The sequence below is a fragment of the Urtica dioica genome, chromosome 1, assembly GCF_054948205.1.
Source record: "Urtica dioica subsp. dioica isolate 48M chromosome 1, U.dioica_male_clone48M_v1_H2, whole genome shotgun sequence".
Taxonomy (NCBI): Eukaryota; Viridiplantae; Streptophyta; class Magnoliopsida; order Rosales; family Urticaceae; genus Urtica; species Urtica dioica.
The window spans coordinates 61,074,279-61,098,689 of record NC_142756.1 but is presented as its reverse complement, the minus strand read 5'-3'; the positions used below and the strand labels follow the sequence as shown (position 1 = coordinate 61,098,689).

The 24,411-nt window shown below is 35.8% G+C and overlaps 1 long non-coding RNA gene across 1 annotated transcript; it reads left to right on the top strand.

Moving 5' to 3' along the window:
* The first annotated feature begins 723 nt into the window (after nt 1-723).
* Nucleotides 724-6,057, top strand: LOC149408362 (uncharacterized). Its single transcript, XR_016299755.1, has 3 exons — nt 724-1,036; nt 2,496-2,622; nt 5,780-6,057. It is a non-coding gene; the product is annotated as an uncharacterized LOC149408362 (long non-coding RNA).
* The last annotated feature ends 18,354 nt before the right edge of the window (nt 6,058-24,411 follow it).

Here is a 24,411-nt window from a genome sequence, read left to right as displayed (position 1 = left end):
ATACGATATGTGTGTGGACTCTAAGACCAGAATCAATCTGCTACTCATCAAGCGATGGCATGTTTAGAAGAAAGTATCTCTTCTCTTGTTTTCTTAAGATGGAAGTCACCTGGAAGCTCGTTAGTGTGATGCAAAAGAAGAACCCTGCTCTTCTTTAAGTTTCGAGGACGAAACTAACTTAAGGGGGTAGGGATTGTAAGGACGAGCTTTTGCGTCACTCGTATTTGGAGATTTGGAATTCATTAACGAGTTTCCGTTGTTACAACTAAATTCCCGAGTGAATTATACTTCAATGGATTTATCGAATTAATTTTAAATATGTTAAGGTTATGAGAAATCTCGGAATAAATAAATGAATTATCGAATTTATCTCGATTAATAAATTAATTCCGAGGAGACATTCCGGAAATTAATTTAAGAAATAAATTCTCATGAACGAGAATTAATTCCGAGGAACCTTAAATATATTTTAATTAATCGAGAACGAACGAGAAAATTCTCGGTTCGAAACATATAATTATAATCCATTCGGTTATGGATTTAATTAAATAATTATATGAAAGGACGTGGTTGTAACAATTTTTAAGGGACCCATTTGAATGAAAACAAGGAAAATAGGTTGGTTAGTAATTAATGGGATAAGGATGAGCATTGCCATGTCATCAATCAAAGATTTGGATAATATCAAGTGATGTTTATCACTTAGCCGAATAGAATCAAACCCACCAACCCAAGGAAGAGAAAAGACACGGGAAAAAAAAAGAAAGAAGAAGGAGAAGAGAACCCGAGCGAGAGAGAGAGCTGAGAGAAGGGAGAGCAAGAGAGAGAGAGCGGTCGAGCGAGCGAGAGAGAGAAAGAGATTGAGGGAGTGAGCTCGCGGAGGAGGAGATCGGCCGACAGCAAGTCACCGAGGCCGAGACTCGCCACAGGACGCACGCGCGGCCGAGAAGGAACCAGCGCCGCCGCGAGCAAGCCGAGGACGCCGGAGCAGAGAAACTCGCCGGAGAAGAAGGAGAGAGGGACGGCGACGGAGAAGGTAAGCTCGATTTTGAACTTATCTTCCTCTATGGTTCGGATTTGAGGAAAATCATAGAGTTAGGGTTTGGAGATTTGGGGCTTTTGTGGAAATTAGCTTGAATCTCTTGTGTTATGCCCGATTATTCTTGGTTGAGTGTTGGATTGAAGGATAATTGCTTGATTTCGAGATTTATGAGATTGTTTGTCTTGGATTTCTTTGGATGAGTTTGGATTTGGAATTGTTTCAGCCGTGTGTTTGAGATTGGTGTGGGTTGTTATTGATTTTTGTGACATGATTCCTTGGTTGATATGGCCGTGATATTGAAATCAAGAATCTGAGAAGGTTGGGTTTGAATTTTTTTGTTGGCCGTGTGCGTGTAAGGCTGTTTTGATATTGTTGTTTGGATTCGTTAATTTGGCCGGTAAGCTTTATTTTGTGTGCGAGTTGTTGTCGAGAGTTAGGCTCGGTTTTAAGTGGGCTGAACAGGGCTCGGGGCAGCAGCTCTAGACGGCGAGGCGGCGCGGACTTGGAAGGTTCGGGCCTCGGCTCGGGGGCTTGAGACGTCTCCGATTAGTTAAGGCGAGTCGGGGTTTGTCCCGAGTCTCGACTCGTGCTAGTTACGAATCTTTAATTAATATGTTATTATGTTTATGGTAAAGTTCGTTTCAATATAAATAGTAAAGAAAAATAAATTATTATGTTGTCGTTATAAACTCGTTGATTATTTAAGTAACTACTTAATATCCTTATTGAAGATATGTACTAAAAATCGAGTTCGACTATAAGCTAGACTCTTTTAATTTTGAAAAAGAATATCAACGAGAAATATTTTATTTACGTAAGAAAATAGAAATAAAAGAAAGGTTCGACTACGAACCGAGGGTTCGGTTATTTTATAAACATTTTATTAAATCGAACCCAAAATTATTTGCAATATGGTTAGACATTTAAAATAAACGACTTGGTTTATTTTAAATGAAAGGTTTTACGTTATGTATTTCATTTCTCAAATGGTTATAACTTGTCAATAAAAGAGACAAGTCAAAGATATTTTCTAGAACATATTTGAAAAGTATCGTTTTGAGTTATTTTCATATAACTTACATATGCTATAGATTGTTAGTAATAACTTCTATATACGTTCTTTTCTCTTAGTTTCGACCCTCGGGAACCTATTCTAAGCAGTGGGCTTTACCCAGTCAGAAGAATAGGTGGTCGAATAGTGTAGAACGTTCCTTAGCTTAGATTAGAAAAGCGATGTCAAGGCCTTATTTTTAGGCGTCGATTCTTTTCTGTATCTCTGTTTTGTCTTCGTGTATTCTCTGTTTCTCGTGTGTGAGACACTCTGAGTAGCGTGAATAGGAGGACGTTTTGAATACGTTCCTTGTGAGCTTTCTTTCCAGTAGAAGTATGTACGTTAGTGTATCGAGGGATGAGATACTAAGTACGCTCGACGTTCGATCTTTCTCTTCCATAGATAAGTCCAGATTGCTATAAGGATTAGCAACGAGCAGAAAGCTTACGTGGACTGGGTTACGTGAAGTTAAGAAGAACCCTTTTGTTTGGAAGAGAAGATTTCAGGATTCGTGAGAATCGTTATCCAGGTAAGTGGATTTTATGCACCTACAATATCAAGAAATATTATATATATCTATATTTATACATATATTGTACGTGCATTATTTATTTTTATGTGCTTCTAGTAAGCAAGATTAAGATAAGCCAAAAGATAAGTCACTATCAAGATTAAGGGCTTTAAGCCACTAACGAATTGGAAAACGGAATTAGTCCGGCTAACAAAAATGGCTAGAGGTAACTAGGAACCCGAGCCTTTGCTATGTGTTTAGTTAGCCACCCTCCAGAGATCCAGTCTTAGTGAACTGGATTATGAGAGACTGAAGTTAAAGCTCGTAATCAAAAGCGAGAATATTATGATAGGATCTTTGGGAGTCGCATCTCAAGATCTTATAAGTCACGAGTTAATAAGCGAAAAGAATATATGTTAAGATCGGGATTAAACCCGAATTAAGCAGTCTCTCATGTTAGGTTAATTAAAGAGAAAACATAGAATGGTACCGCCTCCGACATATACCCCAAAGACGGGGATTAGGCAGGAGATTGTGCACCCTCCTGTCTGGCGCCAATAAGACATGTGTCGTGCGGATTGTTGTCAATGGTGCCCACAAGAAGAGTAGTAGTGTCTATTTATGTACATTTGATGTCATATAGTCTTACGAAGACTCTTGCTTGTAATTGCCTATTCATTCATTAATAAAGTTGAAACGTTCATTCAATCTTCCTTGTCTGAAGCTTTATGATAAAACCATAGTCTTTTAGTCCATAAACAAACTAAACAACTTACGAAGAGACAAATGTAGATTTGCATGAACAAACTCTTCGTAGTTTGCTTAAAACGATATATTCGCAATCTTAGGGTCAAAGGACTATTGACCTCAGTATGATTGTTAGAAGAATCTATGATGTCTGGTTATGAGGCATTGAGAGTTAGGAACTCTATAGTTCTTCTAGGTATCTTCCGAAGGTACTGAATTGACCAGTGCACTTCTAGAGACAAGATAAGAACAAACCATTTAACCTCTTATGTCTCGAAGTCACTATGTATGAATTGCATCATGCTTACCTTAATCCTGAAATGAGACATGCCTTTTCACACCTTAGTATTCTCATTTGAGAAAGTCAGAGTTCGGACTCACTATGTCATTCCGAACAGGGCCTATTGGTGAAATACTAAGTTGTGAGTATGTCATGAGTAACTTTGTGAAGTTCTCATAGATATGGAATTCATGTACAAGATTGCTGAAATGCAATGTATGTCACCTCATGCTTTGTTCCTTGGAGTGTGAATAAATGAACTGGCCAGTGTCCAAATTGAGTCCTGACTCTTTTGGATGAAACAATGTGACTTGTTAGCTCCTCGTCAATACATTGTTTCTAACTTATTCACAAGCGACAAAGGAGTTGAGGAAATAACAGCTAGAAGGGTAAAATGGTAATTTAGTAAATCCCGACTAGCTGATGACATTCATGAAGGGTAGCATAGATAATATTCAGTGGATCCGCTCATTATAATTAGGTGAATTCTTGAGTAGAAAATAAATTCATTTGAACCGAGAGATTTTCAGTGTCAGCTCTTTAGTGGAGTCAGTTGGCATTAAGCTAAACTTGGAAAAGGTTTGTGAACTTTTGAGTCCAAGTGTTTAGCTAAAGCTTTGTTCATTTGGGTCCATGAGGTCACTGTCACGAATCACATCGATAGGAATAGTTAAACTGGAAGCTAAGTCAAAACAAGAACGAAAATAGTTAAAAGGGTATTTTTGTCTTTTGAGACAAAGGATGAAATGAATGTCAATAAATTTTTTGACAAGTTCATTTGATGACTTAATGTCACTCGGCCATGACTTGTTTATTGGGTCTTGTGAATTAATTTCATTTCATAAGAATTTTATTGAAAATTCTTAATGGGCTTTTCTCATGTTGTCATGAACAAATGAAGAAGCTTCTAGAAGCTCCTTCTAGATGAGAATAGGCGCCCATAATACCCAAGGAAAGAGAGTTTATTTTGTGCATAAATGTATTTAGATACTTGCCAAAAGAAAAAGAGGAAACAAATTTCCCCTAAGGGGAAAGCATGGTAGGCGCCCAAAAGGATCAAGAGAGAAGCAAATAAAAGAGGAAACAAATCCAAGGACTTACTTGCTTAGTCTTGGCCGTGTGACTCTTTGAAGGAAAAGGGAAATTGGCTCATGAATATGTGATATTCTATAGAAGAGGAAACTACCTTATTGAAGGTGAGACCTCTCCTATAAATAGGAGCCTCATTCCTCACTTTTCATTCATGCAAAGTTTTAGAGATTGAGAGCTTCTCTCTCTAGACTTGGCCGCCCCTTCCTCTCTCTCTCTCTAGTTTATATTTTCGATTTTTCTTGTCTTGGCACCTAGGTCCTCACTCGACCTAGTGTTTAGCTCTGCGACTTCGAGACTCGTTCTTAAGTCGTAGTGTTTAAAAGTGCCCACTCACTGATTCCTTCTTTTCGAGTGATTTAGTGATAGAAACTTTCGTGGTTGCTCGAGGTGCCGAGGAAAGAAAGAGAGACGTGCTGCGAGGGGAGACGAGCGTTGCAACTTTCCAAAAGCTTCTACAAGGTTCAAGCTTCAAGAAAGGTTAGTAACTTTAATAGCTCATATTAGTTTTTATTTACATGTACATGCTCTTGTCTAGGTTAGTAAAAACTAGTTTTACTTAAAAATAAAATTTTTAAAATTCCGCCGCTTAACGAAGCGTTAAACTTTTTCTTAAACCCTAGATCGATTCCAACACGGATATCATTAAGGGATCCCGAGCAGGAAATGTATTGTATGATGGGAATCGCCAGGACCTAAGCTGGCATATTCTCAAGTAAGAGGAGTTACCGGGACCTAAGCTGGTAATTCCATAGATTATGATGAAAGTATGTTATGATGTGAATCACCGGGACCTAAGCTGGTGAATTCTTAAGTAAGAGGAATCTCTCGGGACCTAAGCTGAGTGATTCCTAAGTAAGATGAATTTATCGGGACCTAAGCCGATTGATTCTTATGAAAGGTGGATTTATCGGGACCTAAGCCGATACTTCCGCAAGTTATGATAAGATATGAATTGTATGATATGTATTGCTTATGTGTTATGTGCACGATGCATTAGTTATATAGATATCCGCTTACTGAGTCTTTCGACTCACAGTTATTATCTTGATATTGTAGATAAAGGCAAAGCTAAAGAAGATTAAGCAGAGCATCAGCAAAAGCCGGTAAGTAAGTAGGCGTGTGTATGTACGGCTGCCGACCTGTGGCTAAGTCAAGGGCGAATAAGTCTGTTTTGTTTTTAAAAGACGAGTCTTTTGTTTGTGAAGTTTTAAATAGTATGTTTTAAGAAAAACGAAAAATTCGCCCATATTTTTGAGACGTTTATGTAAATATTTTAAAAGTTTTTCTAGAAAATGTTTTCTGGAAGCGCTTCCACCAAAGTTTTGTTGAATTTTATTTATGTCAAGTAAGATACGCAGATCTCTGCCGCGGCTCGCGGGCGAGCTAAGGCTCGCGGGTCGTGACAGTTTTGGAACGTCCCGATCAACGGATTTTGCTCCCTGACGTCTTGGTAGAACGCCTGCGCATTCTGATCGTAGCGAACTGTGTTCGCTCCAGGGGTCCCAACACGAGCTCTCGCAAAAACGACGCCAGTCGTTGGTCCCCGCTTCTTCCTCGGCATCTGCGGGGGGTCACGCTCTCCTCCTGATGGTTCCTGACCTGAAGTAGACATCCTGCAAAATGAATTGTAGTTAGTATTTTTAATTACAATGTAATTACTATTCGACGACTACAGTTATTACATGGTGTTAGTCATTCATCGTTGTCACTCGATGTAATGTTAGTATCGACATCAACATCGTCTCCCTCAAAAACGGCAAGCGCCTCATCTTCTTCATCCACTTCTTCATCATCTTCAACGACATTAACAAGCTCGGCCGTAGCAGTTTCGTGTCGATGATTAAGACGGTCGATATTTGACAATTCTATTGTCAATGGAATCGATGCTGAAGTGGTCGGATCAACTTCAGGAATTTCCCATATCCCACGTTGATTGCATTCCTGAACGATTTCCCATTCGCGACCCTTAACGAGATCTTGGATGTAAAACACTTGTTTCGCTTGAGTCGCGAGTATAAACGGCTCTTCTGTAAACCACTCTTTGGCGGTATACGAACTCGTTGCTCCGGTGGTCTTATCAACGTGCACTATACGTCCTGCATTGTACTTGTCACCATACCATATGCATTTGAACAGTACGACACGACAATTATGTGTATAGTTCAGCACGATTACGTCTTCCATTCGACCGTAAAAGTTGAAGTCGTTCAGGGGCACACAAACACCGCTATTTTGGGTGATTCGTTGGTTATCACGACGACGAGTGATGAACTTCACGCCATTCACAAAGCAACTCGGATACTGATGAGCAATTTGCATAGATCCCATAGACAATGCGTAAAGTTCTTCAGACACGTCGGAACCACTAACTTTCATGTCATAAATCTGGAATATACAAATTAAGATGATGTCATTAGCAATTTTAGTAGCAATTTTAGTATGCTTTCAGCAAATGAATCCTTTCGGTTTACCTTTTTCGCAAACCAAATTTTGAATTCTTTTCTGTGCATTGCTTCGAGATCAGAATCTGCAGTTCCCGCTTCAGAGTTATTTTGTATAAGTTCCAAATGCTCACTGTTAACATTACGTAATTAGATGTAAATCAATGAGCTAGATTATGTACATATTTAAATGAAAGATTCCCTTACATCAAATACGGATCAATTTCTTGACAATTGGTAAAAATGTACCACTCCGCCTTCTCTTTTTGGTCGTCGTCTAAAACTATCGGCTTCATCATCACGTAAGGCACACAGTTTTCAGATCGGAAAACACTAAGTTCCCGCACTTGAACTTTATCGACAGTTTTCTTATCTTCGAGATACCTTGCAACAAATGTCAATGCCTCTTCTACAACGTACGCTTCCGCAATGGAGCCTTCGGGTCTAGCTCTATTTCTGACAAATTGTTTTAACGTTCCAAGGTATCTCTCAATTGGGTACATCCATCGCATATGCACCGGACCGCCACACAACGCTTCATCTGGTAGATGAATTGTCACGTGAACCATGATTGTGAAAAAAGCTGGCGGAAATATCATCTCAAGCTTACACAATATCTCAATGATTGAATCTTGCGCTTTTTCGAGATCGTCCACTCTCAAGGTTCTAGAACTGATCAACTTGAAAAAGTTGCAGAGCTCTGAGATCGTCTCTTGTATCGGTTTTGGCACAAAAGGGCAAATACCATCAGCCAACAGCCTCTGCATGATCACGTGACAATCGTGCGACTTCAAACCTGTGAGCTTCCCGTCAGCAGTTACATTTTTCTTCAAATTTCCAGCGAGCCCGTCTGGGAATTTAACAGATTGGAGGAACTCGGTAAACCGATGTCTCTGCTCAAGCGTTAACGTGTACGCTGCTGGCGGTTTGTACCACCCATTCCTTTGTTGTCTCAAGTGCAGAGAAGACTTGATTTTCAAGTCCATCAAGTCAAATCTCGACTTCTCCGTATCGTAGTTCTTCTTTTCCAAGCTGAGCATCGTCCCGAGAAGATTCTCGCACACGTTCTTCTCTATATGCATGACGTCCATGTTGTGCTTCAACTCCAATTCTGACCAGTAAGACAACTTATAAAAGATGCTCTTTTTGGTCCAATTCAATTCGCACTCAGCACGTTTTCGTTTACCGATATGCTTGCCGATTGTCGTGGAAGACACACTAGTCAACTGATCGAGTATGTCTTGCGCAGTCAACTTGACAGGTTTCAGGCGCTTCTCGTGACGATTTACGTAGTGATCAGTGCTTTTCCTCAATCGGTGAGGCGTAGGCAAGAATCGACGATGGTCATAGTAGACAATCCTGTTTCTAATTTTCATAGATGGCGTCTCAATGTTGCACGTGGTGCAAGCAAGATACCCTTGGCCACTCCATCCCGACAAATACGATCGAGCCGGAAAGTCGTTTATCGTCCATAGAAGCGCGGCACGCAACCGAAACACTTCATCGTTCGCCCCGTCTCGCACTTGGAATCCATTATCCCACAATTCTTTCAGCTCTTCAACTAGTGGTTCTAAAAATACGTCCATGTCTTTTCCAGGTGAGCTCGGTCCAGGTATCAAAAGCGTTAGCATCAAGTACTCTTTTTTCATGCACAACCAAGGTGGCAAGTTGTACGCAGTTAGTACCACGGGCCACATACTATACGCTAGACTCATTTCCCCAAACGGGTTGAACCCATCAGAAGCTAGTCCCAGACGTACGTTACGAGGCTCTGCAGCGAAATTTGGGTGTCTCTCATCTAGATTCTTCCACGTCGAACCATCTGCAGGATGTCGCAAAACGCCTTCTTCTTTGACGCGATCTCGTTCATGCCACTGCATCTCAAGCGACGTGTGTCGAGAAGCGTACAATCGCTTCAATCGATCTTTCAAGGGAAAGTATCGTAATATCTTTTGTGATACATTCTTCCCGGTTGGCTTCCATCTGCTCTCATTGCAAATTGGACACACTTCAGCTTTCTCGAGATCTTTTCGAAGTAACACACAATTGTTGATGCACGCGTCGATCATATCGTATCCCATGCCGAAACGCTTCAGCTTCGCCTTTGCCTCGTAGTGTTTTTCCGGAATTCGATTACCAATTGGGTGAGACTTCCTCCAGAGCTGCAACAATTCTGTAAACGACTTGTTCGTCCAATGGTTCGTGACTTTGATGTGCATCAACGAAACCAAGAACGACAAAGACGAAAACTCTTTGCACCCAGGGTACAATTCTGCTTCCAACTCAGCGAACAAATCTTCCACTTGCTCATCTGCACGCACTTCACTCGGAGTCGGATCCGTAAAATCGTCGAAGTCCTCGTGATCCATTATATCATGGAGAGCATCGTGCAATCCACCGACTCCTCTTTGGTTAGTCTCGCTGGCATCTTCTACCATTCGACGTTCGCCGTGATGATACCATTCGGTGTATCCCGGAGTAAACCCCTTGTTCAAAAGGTGATTCTTTACGACCCCGATGTCCAGACATCTCACGTTATTGCAAGACTTACAAGGACAACGATAATGACCGTTTTCGTTCGGGAGTCTGCTTGCAATGCGGATAAACTCGTTAACCCCTGTTTTATATTGCAAACTCAACCGATTGTTCTCGGTAATCCAGTCCCTACTTGGATTTGACATTCTTCTGAATGAGACGGGAAATTGGGAGATAAAACTGAATCGTTAGAATTCATTTTGTAAAAATGAATTATTAGGAAATTGAGAGGTAAAATTGAGAATGAATCGTTAATATTTGAAATTTAGAGTGAATTATTATGAAATTGAGAGTGATGAATTGTTAAGAAATTGATAGTGGATCGTTAATATTTGAAAGATTCGAGAGCGAATTTGTAAGAATGAAAGAGAAATTGTGATTGACATGTATTAATTTTGAAAAGTGGTTAGAATTCGTTAATATATACAAATTCACTACTGATTTCATTAACGAGTTAACCAATTTCGACAAATTAGTTAATTCGTTAAAATATATTATCAAAAGAGTTAATTTTCTTGACAAATACGTTTTATTCTACCGAAAATTCGGCAGAGTTTCCCCTAAAATATTGACTAACCAAAATCTGCAATTAAAAAAAAACACATATATAACCAACCAAGACTATCTTATTATCATACTAAATACTAAATTGAACCTCCGTAGCTCCATTGCAATAAATTTTCAATAAGTTTAAATTAAATTTAACATGTTCTAATTCATTTTAAAATATATTCATATATATTACTAATTAATCTAACTAAAAAAGTATTAAATTAATTAATTAACCAAATTTTCAACAAATTGCAATCAACTTAAACAAATCATGTTACAATTACATTAAATTACACTAAACATGTTACTAATTAATTTAATATATTACTTTTAACTTAATTAATCTAATCTAACATGTTACACATTATTAAAAAAAAATTGACTATTACTATATGCTACTATTTTCATCAAAGTTATATTATTATTTAATCTAACATGTTTCTATTTTCATATATATTACTAATTAATCTAACTAAACATGTTACTAATTAATTAATTAATTAAACGTGTTAACATCTAATCAAAGTTATATTTTCATACATATTACTAATTAATCTATATGAAATAATCTAAAAATATTAAATAATCTATAAATATTAATAATTAAAAATAACTAACGTTTTTCCGAGGCGACGACGAGGCACTGAGACGACGGGGCTGCGAGACGACGGGGATGCGGCGACGGCTGGGCCGAGGGTGGGCCGGGGGCTGGGCCGAGGGCTGTTGTGCGTGAGCGAGGGCTGAGGCCGTTCGAGGTGATGATCTTGCGGGCTGTTGTGCTAAGCGAGGGCTGAGGCCAATGAATTAATAAATCATATCTGTTAGTCATAGTGAACGAGTTTTTCGTGATTGTCTTCACAACCTAAATATCAGAACTTGTTCCGAAATCTCTGACCAAAAACTTCAACAAATTATAGAAAAGAAGAAAACAGACTCACTAACCGGCAATGCAACAAGATCGAAGATTTTGTCCGAGCAATTGGAAATCGAGGTATCAGCCACCAACTTTGTACCACATGAAGCTTCAACCACAAGCTCTGATTCCACTGAGGCCACTGTAACGTCTGCACCGGCTCGGCGGAGAACGTCGATGATGATAACTACCAGGGAGCAAGGCCGGAGCGGTGTACGAGGTGAGGACTAGTTCGCCGGAGGATGTTCGGGTGGGTCGGGCCTGGTCGGAGAGAGACAGAGTGAGATTGACGGAGAGAGGGTGAGACAGAGAGAGAGAGAGAGAGAGAGAGAGAGAGAGAGTGAGGTGTACCTGGAAGACGGCGAGATTCACGGCGCCGGGGAATGGGGTCACGCGTGGCGGGGCTGGTCGCGCCGGGGACGAGCGTCGGAGAGAGAGAGAGTTAGGGAGAGAAGAGAGAGTTAGAGAGTGAGAGAGTCGGTTTGGGCGAAGAAGAAGACGCTCGGGTATTTAACATACCCTAAAACTATTAGGTGCGACACTGTCGCACCTAATAGTCATAAATGTTGCACCTAATATGACTATTAGGTGCGACACTGTCGCACCCAATGTAAAATTCCAGAACCCAAAATATTCGGGGGGAATTTCTGACCGTTTTAAATTTTTAAACCCATTAGGTGCGACAATGTCACATCTAATGGTATTAGGTGCGACAATTGTCGCACCCAATAGTATCAGGTGCGACAATATCATATCGGGTGCGACAAAATCGCACCGGATAGCACTAATCATCAGCGAAATTTTTAGTCGCTTGGAAGACTATCTGGTGCGACATGTCGCACCTAATATGTGCTTAGGTGCAACATTTAGGTGCGACATGTCGCACCTAATACCCTTCCGCACCTTTTGGCTATGAAGAGGATTTGTGAAATTTTTATAGGGTTCGAAAACTAATGATATGCCTACACATTCTCGAAAATATGGTAACCATCAACCAAAAGAGACAAGAATCTTCAAAATCTCACACCATTTGAAGGAGTTATGTTAGTTTCAAATTTTGTAAGTTTTTCGTGTACTAACCCCTTTGGCTTTGAAGAGCATTTGTGGAATTTTTATAGGGATCGAAAACTAATGATACGCCTATATATTCTAAAAATTATGGTAACAAAGAACCAAAAGAGTAAAGAATCATAAAAATCACACACCCTTTGAAAGAGTTACGGTAGTTTCAAATTTTGCAATTTTTTCGTGTACTAACCCCTTTTGAATTTAAAGAGGATTTGTGAAATTTTTATACGGATCGAAAACTAATGATATGCCTACATATTCTCGAAAATATGGTAAACATCAACCAAAAGCGATGAAAATATTCAAAATCTCACACCATTTAAAAGAGTTATGGTAGTTTCAAATTTTGCAAGTTTTTCATGTACGCCCTTTGGCTTTGAAGGGGATTTGTGAAATTTTTATAGGGATCGAAAACTAATGATACGCCTACAAATTCTCGAAAATATGTTAACCATCAACCAAAAGAGACAAGAATCTTCAACATCTCATACCATTTGAAAGATGTATGGTAGTTTCAAATTTTGCAATTTTTTCGTGTACTAACCCCTTTGGATTTGAAGAGGATATTTGAAATTTTTATAGGGATTGAAAACTGATGATACGCTTACACATTCTCGAAAATATGGTAACCAAAAACCAAAGGAGACAAGAATCTAAAAATCACACACCATTTGAAAGAGTTATGGTAGTTTCAAATTTTGCATGTTTTTCGTGTACTAATCCATTTGTCTTTGAAGAGGATTTGTGAAATTTTTATAGGGATCGAAAACTAATGATACGCCTACACATTCTCGAAAATATGGTAATAATTAACCAAAAGAGACAAGAATCTTCAGAATCTCACACCATTTGAAAGAGTTATGGTAGTTTCAAATTTTGCATGTTTTTCGTGTACTAATCCCTTTGGCTTTGAAGAGGAATTGTGAAATTTTTATAGGGATCGAAAACTAATAATATGCCTACACATTCTCGAAAATATGGTAACCATCAACCAAAAGAGACAAGAATCTTCAAAATCTCACACCATTTGAAGGAGTTATGGTAGTTTCAAATTTTGCAATTTTTTCGTGTACTAACCCCTTTTGGATTTAAAAGAGGATTTGTGAAATTTTTATACGGATCGAAAACTAATGATATGCCTACATATTCTCGAAAATATGGTAAACATCAACCAAAAGAGACAAGAATCTTCAAAATTTCACACCACTTGAAGGAGTTATGGTAGTTTCAAATTTTGCAAGTTTTTCATGTACTAACCCCTTTGGCTTTGAAGGGGATTTGTGAAATTTTTATAGGGATCGAAAACTAATGATACGCCTACAAATTCTCGAAAATATGTTAACCAACAACCAAAAGAGACAAGAATCTTCAAAATCTCATACCATTTGAAAGATGTATGGTAGTTTCAAATTTTGCAATTTTTTCGTGTACGTTCCCTTTGGATTTAAAGAGGATATTTGTAATTTTTATAGGGATTGAAAACTGATGATACGCTTACACATTCTCGAAAATATGGTAACCAAAAACCAAAAGAGACAAGAATCTTAAAAATCACATACCATTTGAAAGAGTTATGGTAGTTTATAATTTTGCATGTTTTTCGTGTACTAATACCTTTGTCTTTGAAGAGGATTTGTGAAATTTTTATAGGGATCGAAAACTAATGATATGCCTACACATTCTCGAAAATATGGTAACCATCAACCAAAAGAGACAAGAATCTTCAAAATCTCACACCATTTGAAGGAGTTATGGTAGTTTCAAATTTTGCAATTTTTCGTGTACTAACCCCTTTGGATTTGAAGAAGATATTTGAAATTTTTATAGGGATTGAAAACTGATGACACGCTTACACATTCTCGAAAATATGGTAACCAAAAACCAAAAGAGACAAGAATCTTAAAAATCACACACCATTTGAAAGAGTTATGGTAGTTTCAAATTTTGCATGTTTTTCGTGTACTAATACATTTGGCTTTGAAGAGGATTTGTGAAATTTTTATAGGGATCGAAAACTAATGATATGCCTACACATTCTCGAAAATATGGTAACCATCAACCAAAAGAGACAAGAATCTTCAAAATCTCACACTATTTGAAGGAGTTATGGTAGTTTCAAATTTTGCAATTTTTTCGTGTACTAACCCCTTTGGCTTTGAAGAGGATTTGTGGAATTTTTATAGGGATCGAAAACTAATGATACGCCTACATATTCTAAAAATTATAGTAACAAAGAACCAAAAGAGTAAAGAATCATAAAAATCACACACCATTTGAAAGAGTTATGGTAGTTTCAAATTTGGCATGTTTTTCGTGTACTAATCACTTTGTCTTTGAAGAGGATTTGTGAAATATTTATAGGGATCGAAAACTAATGATAAACCTACACATTCTCGAAAATATGGTAACCATTAACCAAAACAGACAAGAATCTTCAAAATCTCACACCATTTGTAAGAGTTATGGTAGTTTCAAATTTTGCAAGTTTTTCGTGTACTAACCCCTTTGGCTTTGAAGAGGATATCTGAAATTTTTATAGGGATTGAAAACTGATGATAACGTTACACATTTTCGAAAATAAGGTAACCAAAAACCAAAAGAGACAAGAATCTTAAAAATCACATACCATTTGAAAGAGTTATGGTAGTTTCAAATTTTGCATGTTTTTCGTGTACTAATCCCTTTGGCTTTGAAGTGGAATTGTGAAATTTTTATAGGGATCGAAAACTAATGATACGCCTACGAATTCTCGAAAATATGGTAACCATCAACCAAAAGAGACAATAATCTTCAAAATCTCACACCATTTGAAAGAGGTATGGTAGTTTCAAATTTTGCAATTTTTTCATGTACTAACCCCTTTAAATTTGAAGAGGATATTTGAAATTTTTATAGGGATTGAAAACTGATGATACGCTTACACATTCTCGAAAATATGGTAACCATAAACCAAAAGAGACAAGAATTTTAAAAATCACACACCATTTGAAAGAGTTATGGTAGTTTCAAAGTTTGCATGTCTTTCGTGTACTAATCCCTTTGGCTTTGAAGAGGATTTGTGAAATTTTTATAGGGATCGAAAACTAATGATACGCCTACACATTCTCGAAAATATGGTAACTATCAACCAAAAGAAACAAGAATCTTCTAAATCTCACACCATTTGAAAGAGTTATGGTAGTTTCAAATTTTGCAAGTTTTTCGTGTACTAACCTCTTGGCTTTGAAGAGGATTTCAGAAATTTTTATAGGGATCGAAAACTAATGATACGCCTACATATTCTACAAAATATGGTAACAAAAAACCAAAAGAGTCAAGAATCATCAAAATCACACACCATTTGAAAAAGTTATGGTAGTTTCAAATTTTGCAATTTTTTCGTGTACTAACCTCTTTCGCTTTGAAGTGGATTTGTGGAATTTTTTTAGGGATCGAAAACTAATGATACGCCTACATATTCTAAAAATTATGGTAACAAAGAACCAAAAGAGAAAAGAATCATAAAAATCACACACCATTTGAAAGAGTTATGGTAGTTTCAAATTTTGCATGTTTTTCGTGTACTAATCACTTTGTCTTTGAAGAGGATTGGTGAAATTTGTATAGGGATCGAAAACTAATGATACGCCTACACATTCTCGAAAATATGGTAACCATTAACCAATAGAGACAAGAATCTTCAAAATCTCACACCATTTGAAAGAGTTATGGTAGTTTCAAATTTTGCAAGTTTTTCCTGTACTAACCCCTTTGGCTTTGAAGAGGATATCTGAAATTTTTATATGGATTGAAAACTGATGATAACGTTACACATTTTCGAAAATAAGGTAACCAAAAACCAAAAGAGACAAGAATCTTAAAAATCACACACCATTTGAAAGAATTATGGTAGTTTCAAATTTTGCATGTTTTTCGTGTACTAATCCCTTTGGCTTTGAAGAGGAATTGTGAAATTTTTATAGGGATCGAAAACTAATGATATGCCTACACATTCTCGAAAATATGGTAACCATCAACCAAAAGAGACAAGAATCTTCAAAATCTCACACCATTTGAAGGAGTTATGGTAGTTTCAAATTTTGCAATTTTTCGTGTACAAACCCCTTTGGATTTGAAGAAGATATTTGAAATTTTTATAGGGATTGAAAATTGATGATACGCTTACACATTCTCGAAAATATGGTAACCAAAAACCAAAAGAGACAAGAATCTTAAAAATCACACACCATTTGAAAGAGTTATGGTAGTTTCAAATTTTCCATGTTTTTCGTGTACTAATCCCATTGGCTTTGAAGAGGAATTGTGAAATTTTTATAGGGATCGAAAACTAATGATATGCCTACACATTCTCGAAAATATGGTAACCATCAACCAAAAGAGACAAGAATCTTCAAAATCTCACACCATTTGAAGGACTTATGGTAGTTTCAAATTTTGCAATTTTTCGTGTACTAACCCCTTTGGATTTGAAGAAGATGTTTGAAATTTTTATAGGGATTGAAAACTAATGATACGCTTACACATTCTCGAAAATATGGTAACCAAAAACCAAAAGAGACAAGAATCTTAAAAATCACACACCATTTGAAAGAGTTATGGTCGTTTCAAATTTTGCATGTTTTTCGTGTACTAATACCTTTGGCTTTGAAGAGGATTTGTGAAATTTTTATAGGGATCGAAAACTAATGATATGCCTACACATTCTCAAAAATATGGTAACCATCAACCAAAAGAGACAAGAATCTTCAAAATCTCACACCATTTGAAGGAGTTATGGTAGTTTCAAATTTTGCAATTTTTTCGTGTACTAACCCCTTTGGCTTTGAAGAGGATTTGTGGAATTTTTATAGTGATCGAAAACTAATGATACGCCTACATATTCTAAAAATTATGGTAACAAAGAACCAAAAGAGAAAAGAATCATAAAAATCACACACCATTTGAAAGAGTTATGGTAGTTTCAAATTTTGCATGTTTTTCGTGTACTAATCACTTTGTCTTTGAAGAGGATTGGTGAAATTTGTATAGGGATCGAAAACTAATGATACGCCTACACATTCTCGAAAATATGGTAACCATTAACCAAAAGAGACAAGAATCTTCAAAATCTCACACCATTTGAAAGAGTTATGGTAGTTTCAAATTTTGCAAGTTTTTCCTGTACTAACCCCTTTGGCTTTGAAGAGGATATCTGAAATTTTTATATGGATTGAAAACTGATGATAACGTTACACATTTTCGAAAATAAGGTAACCAAAAACCAAAAGAGACAAGAATCTTAAAAATCACACACCATTTGAAAGAATTATGGTAGTTTCAAATTTTGCATGTTTTTCGTGTGCTAATCCCTTTGGCTTTGAAGAGGAATTGTGAAATTTTTATAGGGATCGAAAACTAATGATATGCCTACACATTCTCGAAAATATGGTAACCATCAACCAAAAGAGACAAGAATCTTCAAAATCTCACACCATTTGAAGGAGTTATGGTAGTTTCAAATTTTGCAATTTTTCGTGTACAAACCCCTTTGGATTTGAAGAAGATATTTGAAATTTTTATAGGGATTGAAAATTGATGATACGCTTACACATTCTCGAAAATATGGTAACCAAAAACCAAAAGAGACAAGAATCTTAAAAATCACACACCATTTGAAAGAGTTATGGTAGTTTCAAATTTTCCATGTTTTTCGTGTACTAACCCCTTTGGCTTTGAAGAGGATATCTGAAATTTTTATAGGGATTGAAAACTGATGATAACGTTACACATTTTCGAAAATAAGGTAACCAAAAACCAAAAGAGACAAGAATCTTAAAAATCACACACCATTTGAAAGAGTTATGGTAGTTTCAAATTTTGCATGTTTTTCGTGTACTAATCCCTTTGGCTTTGAAGAGGAATTGGGAAATTTTTATAGGTATCGAAAACTAATGATATGCCTACACATTCTCGAAAATATGGTAACCATCAACCAAAAGAGACAAGAATCTTCAAAATCTCACAACATTTGAAGGAGTTATGGTAGTTTCAAATTTTGCAAGTTTTTCGTGTACTAACCCCTTTGGCTTTGAAGAGGATTTGTGGAATTTTTATAGGGATCGAAAACTAATGATACGCCTACATATTCTAAAAATTATGGTAAACAAGAACCAAAAGAGTAAAGAATCATAAAAATCACACACCATTTGAAAGAGTTATGGTAGTTTCAAATTTTGCAATTTTTTCGTGTACTAACCCCTTTTGGATTTAAAGAGGATTTGTGAAATTTTTATACGGATCGAAAACTAATGATCTGCCTACATATTCTCGAAAATATGGTAAACATGAACTAAAAGAGATGAAAATAATCAAAATCTCACACCATTTAAAAGAGTTATGGTAGTTTCAAATTTTGCAAGTTTTTCATGTACTAACCCCTTTGGCTTTGAAGGGGATTTGTGAAATTTTTATAGGGATCGAAAACTAATGATACGCCTACAAATTCTCGAAAATATGTTAAACATCAACCAAAAGAGACGAGAATCTTCAAAATCTCATACCATTTGAAAGATGTATGGTAGTTTCAAATTTTGCAATTTTTTCGTGTACTAACCCCTTTGGATTTGAAGAGGATATTTGAAATTTTTATAGGGATTGAAAACTGATGATACGCTTATACATTCTCGAAAATATGGTAACCAAAAACCAAAAGAGGCAAGAATCTTAAAAACCACACACCATTTGAATGAGTTATGGTAGTTTCAAATTTTGAATGTTTTTCGTGTACTAATCCCTTTGGCTTTGAAGAGGATTTGTGAAATATTTATAGGGATCGAAAACTAATGATATGCCTACACATTCTCGAAAATATGGTAACCATCAACCGAAAGAGACAAGAATCTTCAAAATCTCACACCATTTGAAGGAGTTATGGTAGTTTCAAATTTTGCAATTTTTTCGTGTACTAACCCCTTTGGATTTGAAGAGGATATTTGAAATTTTTATAGGGATTGAAAACTCATGATACGCTTACACATTCTCGAAAATATGATAACCAAAAACCAAAGGAGACAAGAATCTTAAAAATCACACACCATTTGAAAGAGTTATGGTAGTTTCAAATTTTGCATGTTTTTCGTGTACTAATCCCTTTGGATTTGAAGAGGATTTGTGAAATTTTTATAGGGATCGAAAACTAATGATATGCCTACACATTCTCGAAAATATGGTAACCATCAACCAAAAGAGACAAGAATCTTCAAAATCTCACACCATTTGAAGGAGTTATGGTAGTTTCAAATTTTGCAATTTTTCGTGTACTAACCCCTTTGGATTTGTAGAAGATATTTGAAATTTTTATAGGGATTGAAAACTGATGATACGCTTACACATTCTCAAAAATATGGTAACTAAAAACCAAAAGAGACAAGAATCTTAAAAATCACACACCATTTGAAAGAGTTATGGTCGTTTCAAATTTTGCATGTTTTTCGTGCACTAATACCTTTGGCTTTGAAGAGGATTTGTGAAATTTTTATAGGGATCGAAAACTAATGATATGCCTCCACATTCTCAAAAATATGGTAACCATCAACCAAAAGAGACAAGAATCTTCAAAATCTCACACCATTTGAAGGAGTTATGGTAGTTTCAAATTTTGCAATTTTTTCGTGTACTAACCCCTTTGGCTTTGAAGAGGATTTGTGGAATTTTTATAGTGATCGAAAACTAATGATACGCCTACATATTCTAAAAATTATGGTAACAAAGAACCAAAAGAGAAAAGAATCATAAAAATCACACACCATTTGAAAGAGTTATGGTAGTTTCAAATTTTGCATGTTTTTCGTGTACTAATCACTTTGTCTTTGAAGAGGATTGGTGAAATTTTTATAGGGATCGAAAACTAATGATACGCCTACACATTCTCGAAAATATGGTAACCATTAACCAAAAGAGACAAGAATCTTCAAAATCTCACACCATTTGAAAGAGTTATGGTAGTTTCAAATTTTACAAGTTTTTCGTGTACTAACCCCTTTGGCTTTGAAGAGGATATCTGAAATTTTTATAGGGATTGAAAACTCATGATAACGTTACACATTTTCGAAAATAAGGTAACCAAAAACCAAAAGAGACAAGAATCTTAAAAATCACACACCATTTGAAAGAGTTATGGTAGTTTCAAATTTTGCATGTTTTTCGTGTACTAATCCCTTTGGCTTTGAAGAGGAATTGTGAAATTTTTATAGGTATCGAAAACTAATGATATGCCTACACATTCTCGAAAATATGGTAACCATACCCCAAAAGAGACAAGAATCTTCAAAATCTCACACCATTTAAAAGAGTTATGGTAGTTTCAAATTTTGCAAGTTTTTCGTGTACTAACCCCTTTGGCTTTGAAGAGGATTTGTGGAATTTTTATAGGGATCGAAAACTAATGATACGCCTACATATTCTAAAAATTATGGTAAACAAGAACCAAAAGAGTAAAGAATCATAAAAATCACACACCATTTGAAAGAGTTATGGTAGTTTCAAATTTTGCAATTTTTTCGTGTACTAACCCCTTTTGGATTTAAAGAGGATGTGTGAAATTTTTATACGGATCGAAAACTAATGATCTGCCTACATATTCTCGAAAATATGGTAAACATGAACTAAAAGAGATGAAAATAATCAAAATCTCACACCATTTAAAAGAGTTATGGTAGTTTCAAATTTTGCAAGTTTTTCATGTACTAACCCCTTTGGCTTTGAAGGGGATTTGTGAAATTTTTATAGGGATCGAAAACTAATGATACGCCTACAAATTCTCGAAAATATGTTAAACATCAACCAAAAGAGACGAGAATCTTCAAAATCTCATACCATTTGAAAGATGTATGGTAGTTTCAAATTTTGCAATTTTTTCGTGTACTAACCCCTTTGGATTTGAAGAGGATATTTGAAATTTTTATAGGGATTGAAAACTGATGATACGCTTATACATTCTCGAAAATATGGTAACCAAAAACCAAAAGAGGCAAGAATCTTAAAAACCACACACCATTTGAATGAGTTATGGTAGTTTCAAATTTTGAATGTTTTTCGTGTACTAATCCCTTTGGCTTTGAAGAGGATTTGTGAAATTTTTATAGGGATCGAAAACTAATGATATGCCTACACATTCTCGAAAATATGGTAACCATCAACCGAAAGAGACAAGAATCTTCAAAATCTCACACCATTTGAAGGAGTTATGGTAGTTTCAAATTTTGCAATTTTTTCGTGTACTAACCCCTTTGGATTTGAAGAGGATATTTGAAATTTTTATAGGGATTGAAAACTCATGATACGCTTACACATTCTCGAAAATATGATAACCAAAAACCAAAGGAGACAAGAATCTTAAAAATCACACACCATTTGAAAGAGTTATGGTAGTTTCAAATTTTGCATGTTTTTCGTGTACTAATTCCTTTGTCTTTGAAGAGGATTTGTGAAATTTTTATAGGGATCGAAAACTAATGATACGCCTACACATTCTCGAAAATATGGTAACCATTAACCAAAAGAGACAAGAATCTTCAGAATCTAACACCATTTGGAAGAGTTATCGTAGTTTCAAATTTTGCAAGTTTTTCGTGTACTAACCCATTTGGCTTTGAAGAGGATTTGTGAAATTTTTATAGGGATTGAAAACTGATGATAACGTTACACATTTTCGAAAATAAGGTAACCAAAAACCAAAAGAGATAAGAATCATAAAAATCACACACCATTTAAAAGAGTTATGGTAGTTTCAAATTTTGCATGTTTTTCGTGAACTAATCCCTTTGGCTTGGAAGAGGATTTGTAAAATTTTTATAGGGATCGAAAACTAATGATATGCCTACACATTCTCGAAAATATGGAAACCATACCCCAAAAGAGACAAAAATCTTCAAAATCTCACACCATTTGAAGGAGTTATGGTAGTTTCAAATTTTGCAAGTTTTTCGTGTACTAACCACTTTGGCTTTGAAGAGGATTTGTGGAATTTTTATAGGAATCGAAAACTAATGATACGCCTACATATTCTAAAAAAATATGGTAACAAAGAACCAAAAGAGTAAAGAATCATAAAAATCACACACCATTTGAAAGAGTTATGGTAATTTCAAATGTTGTAATTTTTTCGTGTACTAACCCATTTTGGATTTAAAGAGGATTTGTGAAATTTTTATACGGATCGAAAACTAATGATATGTCTATATATTCTCGAAAATATGGTAAACCTCAACCAAAAGAGATGAAAATATTCAAAATCTCACACCATTTAAAAGAGTTATGGTAGTTTCAAATTTTGCAAGTTTTTCATGTACTAACCCCTTTGGCTTTGAAGGGGATTTGTGAAATTTTTATAGGGATCGAAAACTAATGATACGCCTACAAATTCTCGAAAATATGTTAACCATCAACCAAAAGAGACGAGAATCTTCAAAATCTCACACCATTTGAAATAGTTATGGTAGTTTCAAATTTTGCAATTTTTTCGTGTACTATCCCCTTTGGCTTTGAAGAGGATTTGTGAAATTTTTATAGGCAATGAAAACAAATGATACGCCTGCATATTCTCAAAAATATGGTGACCATCAACCAAAAGAGGCAACAATCTTAAAAACCACACACCATTTGAAAGAGTTATGGTAGTTTCAAATTTTGCATGTTTTTCGTGTACTAATCCCTTTGGCTTTGAAGAGGATTTGTGAAATTTTTATAGGGATCGAAAACTAATGATATGTTTACACATTCTCGAAAATATGGTAACCATCAACCGAAAGAGACAAGAATCTTCAAAATCTCACACCATTTGAAGGAGTTATGGTAGTTTCAAATTTTGCAATTTTTTCGTGTACTAACCCCTTTGGATTTGAAGAGGATATTTGAAATTTTTATAGGGATTAAAAACTGATGATACGCTTACACATTCTCGAAAATATGGTAACCAAAAACCAAAGGAGACAAGAATCTTAAAAATCACACACCATTTGAAAAAGTTATGGTAGTTTCAAATTTTGCATGTTTTTCGTGTACTAATCCCTTTGTCTTTGAAGAGGATTTGTGAAATTTTTATAGGGATCGAAAACTAATGATACGCCTACACATTCTCGAAAATATGGTAACCATTAACCAAAAGAGACAAGAATCTTCAGAATCTCACACCATTTGAAAGAGTTATCGTAGTTTCAAATTTTGCAAGTTTTTCGTGTACTAACCCCTTTGGCTTTGAAGAGGATTTGTGAAATTTTTATAGGGATTGAAAACTGATGATAACGTTACACATTTTCGAAAATAAGGTAACCAAAGACCAAAAGAGACAAGAATCATAAAAATCACACACCATTTAAAAGAGTTATGGTAGTTTTAAATTTTGCATGTTTTTCGTGAACTAATCCATTTGGCTTTGAAGAGGATTTGTAAAATTTTTATATGTATCGAAAACTAATGATATGCCTACACATTCTCGAAAATATGGTAACCATACCCCAAAAGAGACAAGAATCTTCAAAATCTCACACCATTTGAAGGAGTTATGGTAGTTTCAAATTTTCCAAATTTTCGCGAACTAACCCCTTTGGCTTTGAAGAGGATTTGTGGAATTTTTATAGGAATCGAAAACTAATGATACGCCTACATATTCTAAAAAAATATGGTAACAAAGAACCAAAAGAGTAAAGAATCATAAAAATCACACACCATTTGAAAGAGTTATGGTAATTTCAAATTTTGTAATTTTTTCGTGTACTAACCCATTTTGGATTTAAAGAGGATTTGTGAAATTTTTAAACGGATCGAAAACTAATGATATGTCTATATATTCTCGAAAATATGGTAAACCTCAACCAAAAGAGATGAAAATATTCAAAATCTCACACCATTTAAAAGAGTTATGGTAGTTTCAAATTTTGCAAGTTTTTCATGTACTAACCCCTTTGGCTTTGAAGGGGATTTGTGAAATTTTTATAGGGATCGAAAACTAATGATACGCCTACAAATTCTCGAAAATATGTTAAACATCAACCAAAAGAGACGAGAATCTTCAAAATCTCATACCATTTGAAAGATGTATGGTAGTTTCAAATTTTGCAATTTTTTCGTGTACTAACCCCTTTGGAGTTGAAGAGGATATTTGAAATTTTTATAGGGATTGAAAACTGATGATACGCTTACAC